Here is a 13,430-nt window from a genome sequence, read left to right on the forward strand (position 1 = left end):
AATTTTGATCATAATTTTTATATTTTTAATTTTCAGAGCTTGTTTTTAATCCAAATATAACATATTTATATGTTTTTGGAATCAGAAAATGATGAAGAATAAGATGAACGTAAATTTGGATCGTTTTTTTAAATTTGTTTTTACAATTTTCTGATTTTTAATGACCAAAGTCATTAATTAATGTTTAAGCCACCAAGCTGAAATGCAATACCGAAGTCCGGGCTTCGTCGAAGATTACTTAACCAACATTTCAACCAATTTGGTTGAAAAATAAGAGCGTGACAGTGCCGCCTCAACTTTCACGAAAAGCCTGATATGACGTCATCAAAGACATTTATCCAAAAAATGAAAAAAACGTCTGGGGATATCATACCCAGGAACTCTCATGTAAAATTTCATAAAGATCGGTCCAGTAGTTTACTCTGAATCGCTCTACACACACACACGCACACACACACACACACACACACACACTCACACACACACACACACACACCACGACCCTCGTCTCGATTCCCCCCTCCACGTTAAAACATTTAGTCAAAACTTGACTAAATGTAAAAAGCTGTCGTGGAAACGATATCTTGCATTGATCTTTCAAAAAAACCACTTTCGGGGTTTCAAAGGAAATAAACCGTGCTTTTAAAAACGGATTTTGTTTTAATCACGGCGTCTTATTATTTCTGCCCAAATTAGCTGGTCTTGGATACAAAAGAGCACGAGATGAAAAGAATTGATCCTTAGAACATGTTGTTTTCCGTGTTTTGTTTGTGTGCAACTGATGCATGCACACCAGCAGAACTGCGGGGAAAATCAACAATCATCTTCACATGAACTATCACTTATCTTGAAAGGCTCGATAAAAAAAATCAAAAAATGCAGCGCCTTTAGCGTATACTTATTGTTTTAATCTTTAACAGACTTGTTTGACCTCAAGCGTGCTGTTTCTGCCAAGTATGACATACAGGCTGTTCTAAATGTTCTGTGCTAACATCGGGCTTTCTTTGAGACACACTGTTTTTCCACATCACTGTCAAAACATGGACGTGTATGGTATTTCCTTTGACTGCGTTTGTCGTACTGTGAACATTAAAGTTTGTGTTTGCTTATTTGTTTGATTATTTTTTTAAAAAGAAAAAAAAGAGGCATGTTTACACTTTACCACCACCACCCCCCCCCCCCCCCCCCCCCCCACACACACACACACGTTTAAAAAATATATACGTTTAGCTACGTCAGTATTCAATCAATGTGATAAGCTCAGGTCCCCAGCGAATAGGCCTACACTATACTGCTACTATTTTTTGTTTTTGTTTTACAAGCAGGGAGAGTAATCTTCTGCACATCAACGTGACTGGATACACTCAGGCTACACAATACACAGCTGTTCCGTTATGTGAACGTGATTCAGCATCTTATCGTTGAGTGTAGAAAAAACAAACGAAGTTTACCAGCATCAGCAGTCCGCACCCTCTTTGGTCCGTACAATCTGACCTTTAAACTAAACCGTCTGGCTATCAACTTTCACAATACGACGCTTGGGGATGGCGGCGTTTGCTTCAGAGCGTAAACTTGTGATTTCCGTAAAGCGGAGCAAAAATGGGTGTAAACGTAACCAGGCAAAAGCATTAATTTCTCCAATAGTATTCCACCTTGACGTTGGCAATAAAGAAAAAAACCACTTTCATGATAATAAGAATATAATAATAATAATAATAATATGGGAGATTTATAGAGCGCTTTACATTCTCAAAGCGCTTTACAATGACAAACATATATAATTACAAAGCAAAGCAAAAGCATGTGCAGCAGCATTCAGCACACAAGTGAACAACGAAACTCAAACACTACATCAATACAATCTGCAAGCATACTAACACATGCAAAACATTCAAACATTCAAACACCTGATTCAAAAATGCACCATGTTGAAATAAAATTAATCAAAATACTGGGTGAAGAAGTGTGTTTTAAGGTTTGATTTGAAGGAACAGAATGTTTGGCAGTGTCGGATAGAGTAAGGGAGAGAGTTCCACGCAACGGCAGCAGAGTGGGAGAAGCCAGCTGGCTGGCTGTGCTGTTTGCGACTAAAAGAAGATAGACGGAATATTCTAGTGTCTACAGAGGAGCGGAGGGATCGTGAGGGTGTATAGAGTGTGAACAGGTCAGACAGGTAGGATGGGGCTGAGCCAGATATTATTTTGTAGCAGATACAGCAGCACTTATATTGGATTCTCAGCTCTACAGGGAGCCAATGAAGTTTCTTTAGCAAGGGGGAACAGGACTGGGACCGAGGGGCTTTGCAGACAAGCCGGGCTGCAGAATTTTGAACGCGCTGCAAAGGATGGATGACAGACTGAGGACAGCCAATGAGAACATAATTTCCGTTGTCTAATCAAGAAAGAATGTAGGAGGAAACAAGGGTCTTGGTGGCATCTTCGGTAAGGTATGGGCGGATAGAACCTATTCTCTTAAGTTCGATGTAAGCGGACAGACAGACTTTCATAACATGGTGTTTCATGGAGAGATCGCTATCAAGAAAGATGCCAAGATCACGGACGGAGTCTGAGAATTCAATAGTGCTGCTGCCCAAAGTGATAGAAGGAGGGAGAGAGAGAGGAGGAGGAGAGGGAGGATTTGGTGAAACGAATGGCTTCTGTTTTGTCACAGTTAAGTTTAAGCTTGTTAGTGGACATCCAGAGTTCAACGTCAGCAATGCAAGACTGAAGGGAGGTGGTCATCTGGGCGTATTCTGAGGGAGTCGCTGAGTTCTGAAGCTGAGTGTCGTCAGCAAACATTTCGTGGGAAACGGAATGTCTGTCGACGAGGTCACTCACAGGGGAGGTGTACATGATGAACAGCACGGGCCCGAGCACAGAGCCCTGGGGAACGCCAAAAAGGAGGGAGGTTTCCTGGGATGGGACGTCGTTTACAATTACACAATTTTGTCTGTCTGAGAGATAGGATCTCAACCAATTTAGAACTGAATTGTGGATGCCGAAAGTGTGCTCAAGGCGGGACAGTAGGATTTCATGATCAATTGTATCGAAAGCGGCCGGAAGGTCTAACAGGAGGAGCAGGGAAATTTTGTTATCGTCTAAGGAAGTCAAAATGTTGTTGAGGATACTAAGGACTGCGGTCTCTGTGCTATGGTCCGTGCGGTAGGCTGACTGGTGCGGAGTGAGGAGGTTGTTGGCAGAGAGGTGGGAGGAGAGCTGGTCTAGGACTATCTTCTCTAGGATTTTAGAAAGAAAGGGAAGGTTTGAGATGGGCCTGTAGTTCTTAAGTACGTTGGGGTCGAGGGAGCTTTTCTTCAGAAGGGGTTTAATGACAGCTTTTTTGAAATCTGAGGGGACGGTGCCAGTGGAAAGGGACTCGTTCAGTATTCTAGTGATGGTGGGTAGAAGGATGTCTAAGTGATCACAGAGGAGGGGGGTGGGGAGGGGGTCGAGGTCACAGGACGTTTTGGCAGACTTCACAATGAGTTTACGAACAAAATCTTCAGAGACTGGGGTGAAAACAGAGAACGAATTTCCAACAAAAATGGGAGAGCGGTCTGGGTCGCTATGCTGGGCGAAGCTGTTGCGGATGGTCAAAATCTTTTCATGAAAATACTTAGAAAAAACATCTGGCAGTTTAGACATGTCATGTACAGTTGGAAGGATGACCTGTTTTGCTTTACCAAGCATGGTGGTGACAGTGTTAAACAACTCTTTATCGAGAATATCATCCGTCGTTCAGAATATCATCTGTCGTTCAACTAACCTATGGATAACTGATAAATATGTTGAGATCTATGTCTCTGAAATACATGCAGCAACACAAATATGATAATACCATTACTTTGTTACATACTATTCCACTCTGGTTTGCCGATATACACGAAGGTTGTATTTACAAAAAATGACGTCACGCGCAACCGCCCTGGTCACGTCTTCCTGGTGTTTGCATTTGAAACTAACTGTAGCACGTGTGCTCTTACATGTGCGCCGCAAATGAAGTGTTATGGAAAGGTTTCTAGGTTTCGTACAACCCCTCCCCAGCCCTTCTTACCTCCTACAACACTCTTACAGCCATCAGTGAGTCTGCCCTGCTCTCTTTCCTCTTTCTCTTTCTGTCTGTCTGTCTGTCTGTCTTTCATTCTCTCTCTTTCTACCATCAACATGCAGAGTATGAACATCCCTGTTTTTGCCATATTCTGGTGTTAATAACGTTATTGGTCTTTTGTGAATCGCCCGTGTAAAACCATTTCTTATCACTCCATCTCACAGCAAAGCATGATTTTATTTCCGTCGATTTTTTGGCGTATCAAACGTTTACCCCTTTACCCTCCTCCGCGATGCTATTGCACTGTATTTGATTATTTTCATCTGTGTGGACAACTGCCATGCACATGATTCTATATCCCTTGTTGTTGCATTCGATGACAAAATAAGCGCGGTCCCTTTTCTCCATTACTTCAATAACCCGCACCTCAATATCTGTGTGTAGGTGCAATTTTCTCTCTGTGGGTTGTAGGGTTGGTCTCCGCAATGCTATTGCAGTGCATTTGATTATTTTCAATCAATCAATCAATATGAGGCTTATATCGCGCGTATTCCGTGGGTACAGTTCTAAGCGCAGGGATTTTTTAATTTTTTTTAATTGAAATTTTTTTTTATGCAATTTATATCGCGCACATATTCAAGGCGCAGGGATTTATTTATGCCGTGTGAGATGGATTTTATTTTTTTTACACAATACATCACACATTCACATCGGCCAGCAGATCGCAGCCATTTCGGCGCATATCCTACTTTTCACGGCCTATTATTCCAAGTCACACGGGTATTTTGGTGGACATTTTTATCTATGCCTACACAATTTTGCCAGGAAAGACCCTTTTGTCAATCGTGGGATCTTTAACGTGCACACCCCAATGTAGTGTACACGAAGGGACCTCGGGTTTTCGTCTCATCCGAAAGACTAGCACTTGAACCCACCACCTAGGTTAGGAAAGGGGGGGGGGGGGGGAATTGCTAACGCCCTGACCCAGGTTCGAACTCGCAACCTCTCGCTTCCGAGCGCAAGTGCGTTACCACTCGGCCACCCAGTCCTTCTTTGTGGACAACTGCCATGCACATGATTCTTGTTCCCTTGAGCTTGTTATTGCATTCGATGACAAAATAAGCGCGGTCCCTTTTCTCCATTGCTGCAAGAACAACCCGCACCTCAATATATATAAATTATTGTTGTGTGGGTGCAAGTTTCTCTCTGTGGGTTTGCGTCACGAACGCAATGCAATTAACGCTATTGACATGTGACGCCGGTGTTGTTTCCCCTAGCAACATCCGTGCGCCTTATTCACGTGCCCATAAGCAGTAGCTCGGTTAACAATCCCACATGACAAGGTGCTTTGTGACGCTTTACTCCCTGTACAACAGCAAGGGCTGATCCAGACGATGCAGAAGGGGACTATATCGCAAGGCTCATAATATGATACAATCGAACCTGTCTAATAATGTCACATTATTTATATATGTATATACGACTTGTGTCTGTCTGTCTGTCTGTCTGTCTGTCTGTCTGTCTGTCTGTCTGTCTGTCTGTGTGTGTGTCCGCGATGCCAAGCCAAAGTTCTCGGTGGATCTTTTTCAAATTTGGAGACCGTATTCAGCTACACCCCGGACACAACCTCATCGATGAGATATTTCAACACGTGCTCTCAGCGCGCAGCGCTGAACCGATTTTGGTTTTTCGCGCGCAGCGCTGAACCGATTTTGGTTTTTCTCTCGATCCATTCCCAGTAACTCTTCCTTATCTTCTCCAGTGTTTTCAGCCGCGTTTGTCTCCCTTCCTCCGTGCGGTGCGCCGGCCGGGTCCCCGGCGCAGCCGGGTATTCGGCTCAACTTCTTCCCGGCGCAGCCGTACCCGGCGAAGCGGGTATTCATCTAGTATCTATATATATATATATACGACTAGTGTCTGTCTGTCTGTCTGTCTGTCTGTTCGCGATGCACGGCCAAAGTTCTCGGTGGATCTTTTTCAAATTTGGAGACCGTATTCAGCTAAACCCCGGACACAACCTCATCGATGAGATATTTCAACACGTGCTCTCAGCGCGCAGTGCTGAACCGATTTTGGTTTTTCTCTGTTTTTCTCTGGATCCATTCCCAGTAACTTTTCCTTATCTTCTCCAGTGTTTTCAGCGTTTATCTCCCTTCCTTCGTGTGGCGTCAATCCATATTCCCGTTACTACGTTACTATTTTTAGAATGTCACGATTGCACCCGTAAGTTGTCCTTACTGTAAAAGTGAAAAGGTCGAATCAATTTATAGCCACGCGAAAAATACACTGTCATCTATCTCTATATATTTATAGATATAGATATACATATATACGCCTTCTCTGTGTGTGTGTGTGTGTTTGTGTGTGTGTGGGGGGGCAACACCTGTGGATTGTAGAGTTCTGTTTGTGATGTGGTCTTGCGGCTTTGGTGTGTCCGTATTTGTTTGTTTGTTTATTTGTTGCTTAACGTCCAGCCGACTACGTAGAGCCATATCAGGACGAGGAAGGGGGGGATGAAGGGGGCCACTTGTCAAGCGATTCCTGTTTACAAATGCACTAACCCATTACTTGTGTCCCAGCAGGCTTTAGTAAAACTAAATTAATACCTACTGGAAGATTACCAGTTTCCAGTATGTTAAAATAGGCTAAAACTTTCTACTGCTGGGCTTACATCAGAACACTAACAGATTAAACTATACATGAATCGCGAGACAAGCGGCAAGAGAAGAGATTTTTTGAAAAAAATACAGGTAAATGAGCAAGAAGGCAGAAAAAAGAAAAGAATTCATGAAGAAAAAGAGAGCATGACAGGAAAGAGGAACCAAAAATCTACCTAACAGCAAACTAGAAAGCTCCTGCGGTTCCAAAAACAGGAGGGGCCTTTAATTTCATAACCGCAGTGCCCCACTGCGGGAGTGTGTCCGTATGTTCAGGACTTCCTTCGAGAAGCCATAACAGTTACTCTCAATCCCGTTTGAGTGGACTTCGCCTTCAAAGGTGATTGTGGTGTGTCGGCACTCGATTACATTTGGCGTCGTCGACAGCGATGGGACTCGACATGAAATGTTCAGGCCACTGAATCATTTTCGTGCTGTTCCCATTCCACCTGGGAGGGAAGCTTGGCGGGTCCATGGTTCGGAACTTTGGGGACAAAGTTCATTCAAAGGGGGTCGAGTGTGACAGGGAGACTACCGTCGCCCTTCACAGCAGACTCTCCAGAGTTGTTCGCCTTAGAAGTTGTGGGCTTTCCTTGCATGTACCCGTAAGTTGTCCTCACTGTAAAAGTGCAAAGGTCGAATCTATTTATCGAAAAATCCACTGTCATCTATCTCTATATATTTATATATATATACATAGATATATACGGCTTCTGTGTTGTCGTTCTCGAGGTGGTCGCCAGGTGGTCGCGAGGTGGTCGCGAGGTGGTCGCCAGGGCAGGTTTGATTGTGTGAGGTTTTACATTTGCTGGGGTGAAAATCAGGGAAAAGCTAATACAACCTCTGCTCGTCTCCTTCCTGCGTACCATAGCCTTGACATACCTGCCGACGACACAGACACAAGGAACTGGGTACGAAAACAGGTGTAGGGCGTCAACACAATCATGAAGTTGTTTTGCTGGCAGCGGAGTGTTTGCCTTTCGTTGTGCACGTGCTTTTCTGGCGCGAGCGTGTGGATCAATGCGGCGGTCACAGAGGCAGAGACGTGCCCCGGAGTGATTGACTGGAGCTGGACAACCATCAATATCATACTGCGAAGTTACGCGAACAACACAACACTATCACAAATAGACTCAGAACATAATGAACCGGCAGCAACTAAGATCCAATTAAGAAAAACTACTAGGGGAAAGGCTCCCTAATATGGACCGGCTCCTACTATGGACCGGCTCCTAATATAGACCACCTCAAGTTCTGACAAACTAACGGTGCAAGAGCGCTCAAAACAGTTTCATTTACTCGTTTCATTTGCTCTCTCTGGGTAACCTCTCTCTCTCTCTCTCTCTCTCTCTCTCTCTCTCTCTCTCTCTCTCTCTCTCTCTCTCTCTCTCTGTCAGTCTCTCTCTCTCCCTCTGTCTCTCTCTGTCCCCCTTTCTGTCTGTCTGTCTGTCAGTCTCTCTCTCTCTCTCTCTCTCTCTCTCTCTCTCTCTCTCTCTCTCTCTCTCTCTCTCTCTCTCTCTCTCTTGTTGAATTTTATGCGTGACTATAATTTATAACTGTGCAGATACTATTGCTGTTATTTTAACCACTATTGTAAGGGGCTGTGGCCTTAGACAATTAAAGATTTGTTCTTGTTCGTTGTTCTTGTTCTCTCTCTCTCTCTCTCTCTCTCTCTCTCTCTCTCTCTCTCTCTCTCTCTTTCTCTCTGTCTCTCTCTCTCTGTCTCTCTCACTCTCTCTCCCTCTCCCTGTCTCTGTCTCTCTCTCTCCCTCTCTCTCTCTCTCTCTCTATCTCTTTCTGTCTGTCAGTCTCTCTCTCTCCCTCTGTCTCTGTCTCTCTCTGTCCCCCTTTCTGTCTGTCAGTCTCTCTCCCTCTGTCTCTCTCTTCGCATAAGTACAAGACAAAGACGTCATCCACAAATTCCATTTCAGAACGATCATTCCACTGACACCTTCGTAATAGACGCACACGTAATCCACACATAATTCCATGAAGGCGTTAAAATTAAAGGCTCAGTCCTCCCCGTTTGAACGATTGATATAATTCGCTGACCATCAGATGTTTATTGCATTTCAGGTTTTAATTTGTTATTTTTGTTATTTCTACTAGCGACTGCGATTTTTGTCATGTTATAAAAATGCATGAGGCAGTGACGTGTGTGTGTGCGTGGGTGTGCGCGTGTGTGGGTGTGCGCGTGCGTGCGTGCGTGTGTGTGTGTGCGTGTGTGTGTGTGTGTGTGTGTGTGTGTGTGTGTGTGTGTGCGTGTGTGTGTGTGACTTGAGGCGAGGAAGTTTAAGTGTATACTGCTAGTTTTAGTGAATGTATTTTTTTTATACTTATGCTGTCCAGTGTCGTTTTTAAATTAATGTTGTTGATCAGTTTTTTTGTTGTCCTGCAGTGGATCCCTGCACACACGGGGATTGTGGGCAACGAAGTGGCGGATCGACTGGCAAAGCGGAGGGCAGCAAAACTGAGCAGCAACCCTCTAATCTCACTTACAGTGAAGCCAGGACCCTAATCCGAAACAGGCAAAAATCCACCTTCAAAAAGAAAAACAATGGATATAATCCACACGAAGATGCCCTCCATCAGCTCACTCGTCACGAGCAGACCATTGTCTTCCGCCTCCGGACAGGCCACTGTGGACTAAACAGCCACCTAAAAAGGATCGGCATCAGACAGTCGGCCCTGTGCCATTGTGGAAAGGCGGACCAGACACCGGACCACTTCCTGCAGACCTGCCAACTCCACTGCAGTGAGAGGAAACATGTCTGGCCCACAGGGACATCGCTGCACACCAAGCTATGGGGCAGCACTCAGGACCTGGAAATGACAGCCCACTTCGTCAACATCACGGGCCAAAGAATCTAGACACAGCCATCGTCGAACGCTGAAGTTGATCAGTTTGTATAAATGATGCGTGTGTTGGTGTATATATATGGCTGGATTGAAATGTTTCTTAACCGCAATGTCATCACAAATTCCCAACCTTGGGCAATTAAAGATTCTGTATTCTGTATTCTGTATCCAGTATTCTGTATTCTGTATTCGGCTCACGATCTCAGACCTGACCAGGCTTTTACGTGAAATACGCATGTCATTCCTCCTCTTGGATTTATACCAACAACAAAATTCCCTGCATGTGGAGAGTTTGAATTTGAATTCGATGATGAATTATTTGTTAAAAGCCATTTATTCACGAGAAAAAAAAAGTCCCACTCAGCACAAAAAGCAGTGTAGGTTGTTCATTTTTGGCAGAAAAAGAGAAAGAGAGAGAGAGAGACAACGAGATTTTAAAAAAAAAAAAGTCGCGTGAAGCGATATAAAAACATTTAGTCAATAGGCATCAAACTAGAAGTTCAACACCAAAATCAGATAGTCTCGGCTAATCTTCCCCGAAGACCCGTCTCCGCGAAGCATGCGAACATTATACTAGATTTATTTTATTTAATTCTGAGCGCGTTTTTCAAGTAAACATAACATATTTATATATTTTTGAATTCAGAAGAAAACGAGGAGTACAATGCAATGATGTTTTAATCTCTAAGTGGATTTTATTTTTTAATGACAACTTTAATGAGCAAACTCGTCAATTAATTGTTAAGCCTCCAGGCTGAAATGCAATACCAAAGTCCGGGCTTCGTCGAAGATTACTTGACCAAAATTTCAACCAATTTGGTTAAAAATCGAGGGCGTGACAGTGCCGCCTCAAGTTTTACTAATTGCCGGATATGACGTCATCAAAGACGTTTATCGAAAAAAACGGGAAACAAGTCGCGTAAGGCTAAATTACTACATTTAGTCAAGCTGTGCAACTCACAGAATGAAACTGAGCGTAGTCCGCCGCTAGTGCAAAAGGCAGTGAAAGTGACGAGCCTGTTTGGCGCGGTAGCGATTGCGCTGTGCTTTACTGTACCTCTCTTCGTTTTAACTTTCTGAGCGTGTTTTTAATCCAAACATATCATATCTATATGTTTTTGGAATCAGGAACCGACAAGGAATAAGATGAAATAGTTTTTAAAACGATTTCGGAAATTTAATTTTGATCATAATTTTTATATTTTTAATTTTCAGAGCTTGTTTTTAATCCAAATATAACATATGTATATGTTTTTGGAATCAGAAAATGACGAAGAATAAGATGAAATTGTTTTTGGATCGTTTCATAAAAAATAATTTTAATTAGAAGTTTCCGATTTTTAATGACCAAACTCACTCATTAGTTTTTAAGCCACCAAGCTGAAATGCAATACCAAACCCCGGCCTTCGTCGAAGATTGCTTTGCCAAAATTTCAATCAATTTAATTGAAAAATGAGGGTGTGACAGTGCTGCCTCAACTTTTACAAAAAGCCGGATATGACGTCATCAAAGGTATTTATCGAAAAAATGAAAAAAACGTCCGGGGATATCATACCCAGGAACTCTCATGTCAAATTTCATAAAGATCGGCTCGGTAGTTTAGTCTGAATCGCTCTACACACACACACAGACATACACAGACACACACACACACACACACACACACACACACACACACACATACACCACGACCCTCGTCTCGATTCCCCCCTCTATGTTAAAACATTTAGTCAAAACTTGACTAAATGTAAAAACGGGGATATCATACCCAGCAACTCACATGTGAAGTTTCATGAAGATCGGTCGAGTAGTTTTCTCGGAACCGATCTATACACACACACACACACACACACACACACACACGCCTACACACATACACCACGACCCTCATCTCGATTCCCCCTCTATGTTAAAACATTTAGTCAAAACTTGAGAGACACAGACAGACAGACAGACAGACACAGACAGAGAGAGACAGACAGACATACATATAAGTTCAGAAAGACAGAGAAAGAGAACGTTGTGACAAAGCAAAACACCACGACCCTCATCTCGATTCCCCCTCTATGTTAAAACATTTAGTCAAAACTTGACTAACTGTAAAGAGAGAGAGAGAGAGAGAGAGAGAGAGAGAGAGAGAGAGAAAGAGAAAGAAGAAAGAGAAAGAAAGAAAGAGAGAAAGAGAGAGAGAGAGAGAGAGAGAGAGAGACACACACACACACACAGAGACAGCCACACAGACAGACACAGAGAAAGACAGGCAGACAGACAGACAGAGACAAACAGAGACAGATAGAGATCGACAGACACACACACACACACACACACACACACACACACACACACACACACACACACACACACACACACACACACACACACACACACACAGACCAACATACATAGAAACAAAGAGGCATAGACTGCGACAGAGAGGCTTACGACAGTCTGAAAGCACATTATTTATGAATTATGTGGAGCTGAGACAGACAAATGACAGAGATTGTGACAGCCAGAGAGCTCTCGTTCGTCTGAAATGATTGTGTCGCTGTGCACCGCCAAGCACAAATGACGGGTCGTATTGTTTAATCTGCCCAGAGAGAGACTCAGGAAATTAATGGTGTAGAAGTTTTATCGATCAAAGATGATGTATCTAGTGACGTCTTCACGAAAGCAGATGCAATATCGTAACATCGCTGCGAAGTGTTCATGACAATGCAGATGGGGTACAGGCTGTTTTTTCCAGTCAGACCTCTGGTGAACGGGTGTTTTGTTGAATCGCATCAATCATGTTTTTATTTGCACTTGTTGCTGTTGGTTGCTTTATCAATGCAGATTAACCATTTCACAACAGTATCGTGTGCAGTGAAAATCCTCACGGAGAGAAGTAATTATAGCCATCATGCGAATCGTAATATTGATTTTATTCTTTTTGCTATATCTGCCACTCGGGGAAGCCTACCCTGAATCCCGTTCAGGACCCCTACCACGGTCACTTCCCGACTCGCCCCCTACCATCTTGCCCCCTCCCATCTCGCCCATTGCCATCTCGCCCCCACTTACCTCACGAATTTCCATGAGTGGTATTTTGCCACCGCTCATCAGAATTCGTCCCATAAGGTCTCACATACAGATATTTTACTGGTGACACGTACCCATGTCGAGCACATTGAAGACTGCATTCACGAAAAAGAACGCATTTGTGACAAACGAACCGTGAAACATAACCAGATGGAATAGGTGTAAGCATTGTGAGTTGAGTAGGGTGTTATGCTGGGTCTAATGATTCGTTTTATGTGCGGTTCTGAGTGTCGCTGTGTCATTTCATGCACGATAAGGCGAACGAGGTCTCTCTTCCTCAAATCGATGCCTGTCTTGTCTGTCTGTCTGTCTGTTACCCTTTCTCTCTCTCTCTCTCTCTCTCTCTCTCTCTCTCTCTCTCTCTCTCTCTCTCTCTCTCAAACATCACACACACACACACACACACACACACACACACCTCTCTCTCTCTCTCTCTCTCTCTCTCTCTCTCTCTCTCTCTCTCTCTCTCTCTCTCTCTCTCTCTCTCTCTCTCTCTCTCTCTCTCTCTCGTATACGCGTCTTCGGACCTTTACCAAGTGGGCCGGTATGTTTATCCTTTTCAAACGACGCAGAAACCACCAATACCACCTGAATAATATAATCAAACAACAGGTTGGAAAATCAAACACACACACACACACACACACACACACACACACACACACACACACACACACACACACACACACACACACACACATGAAAAAGAAGATTACAGACTAAAAGGTGATGATAACGTAATGATGTGAGGACGTCCTCTCGGTAACCCCAAACAGTGGCTGAAT

The 13,430-nt window shown here is 43.5% G+C and overlaps 1 protein-coding gene across 1 annotated transcript in view; it reads right to left on the reverse strand.

Annotated features, from left to right (window-relative positions):
* The window catches only part of LOC138982539 (5'-AMP-activated protein kinase subunit gamma-2-like), a gene marked incomplete in the record, with an annotated part of 298,415 nt that overhangs the window by 86,529 nt on the left and 198,456 nt on the right, over positions 1-13,430 (reverse strand).

Source organism: Littorina saxatilis, linkage group LG12, assembly GCF_037325665.1.
Source record: "Littorina saxatilis isolate snail1 linkage group LG12, US_GU_Lsax_2.0, whole genome shotgun sequence".
Taxonomy (NCBI): Eukaryota; Metazoa; Mollusca; class Gastropoda; order Littorinimorpha; family Littorinidae; genus Littorina; species Littorina saxatilis.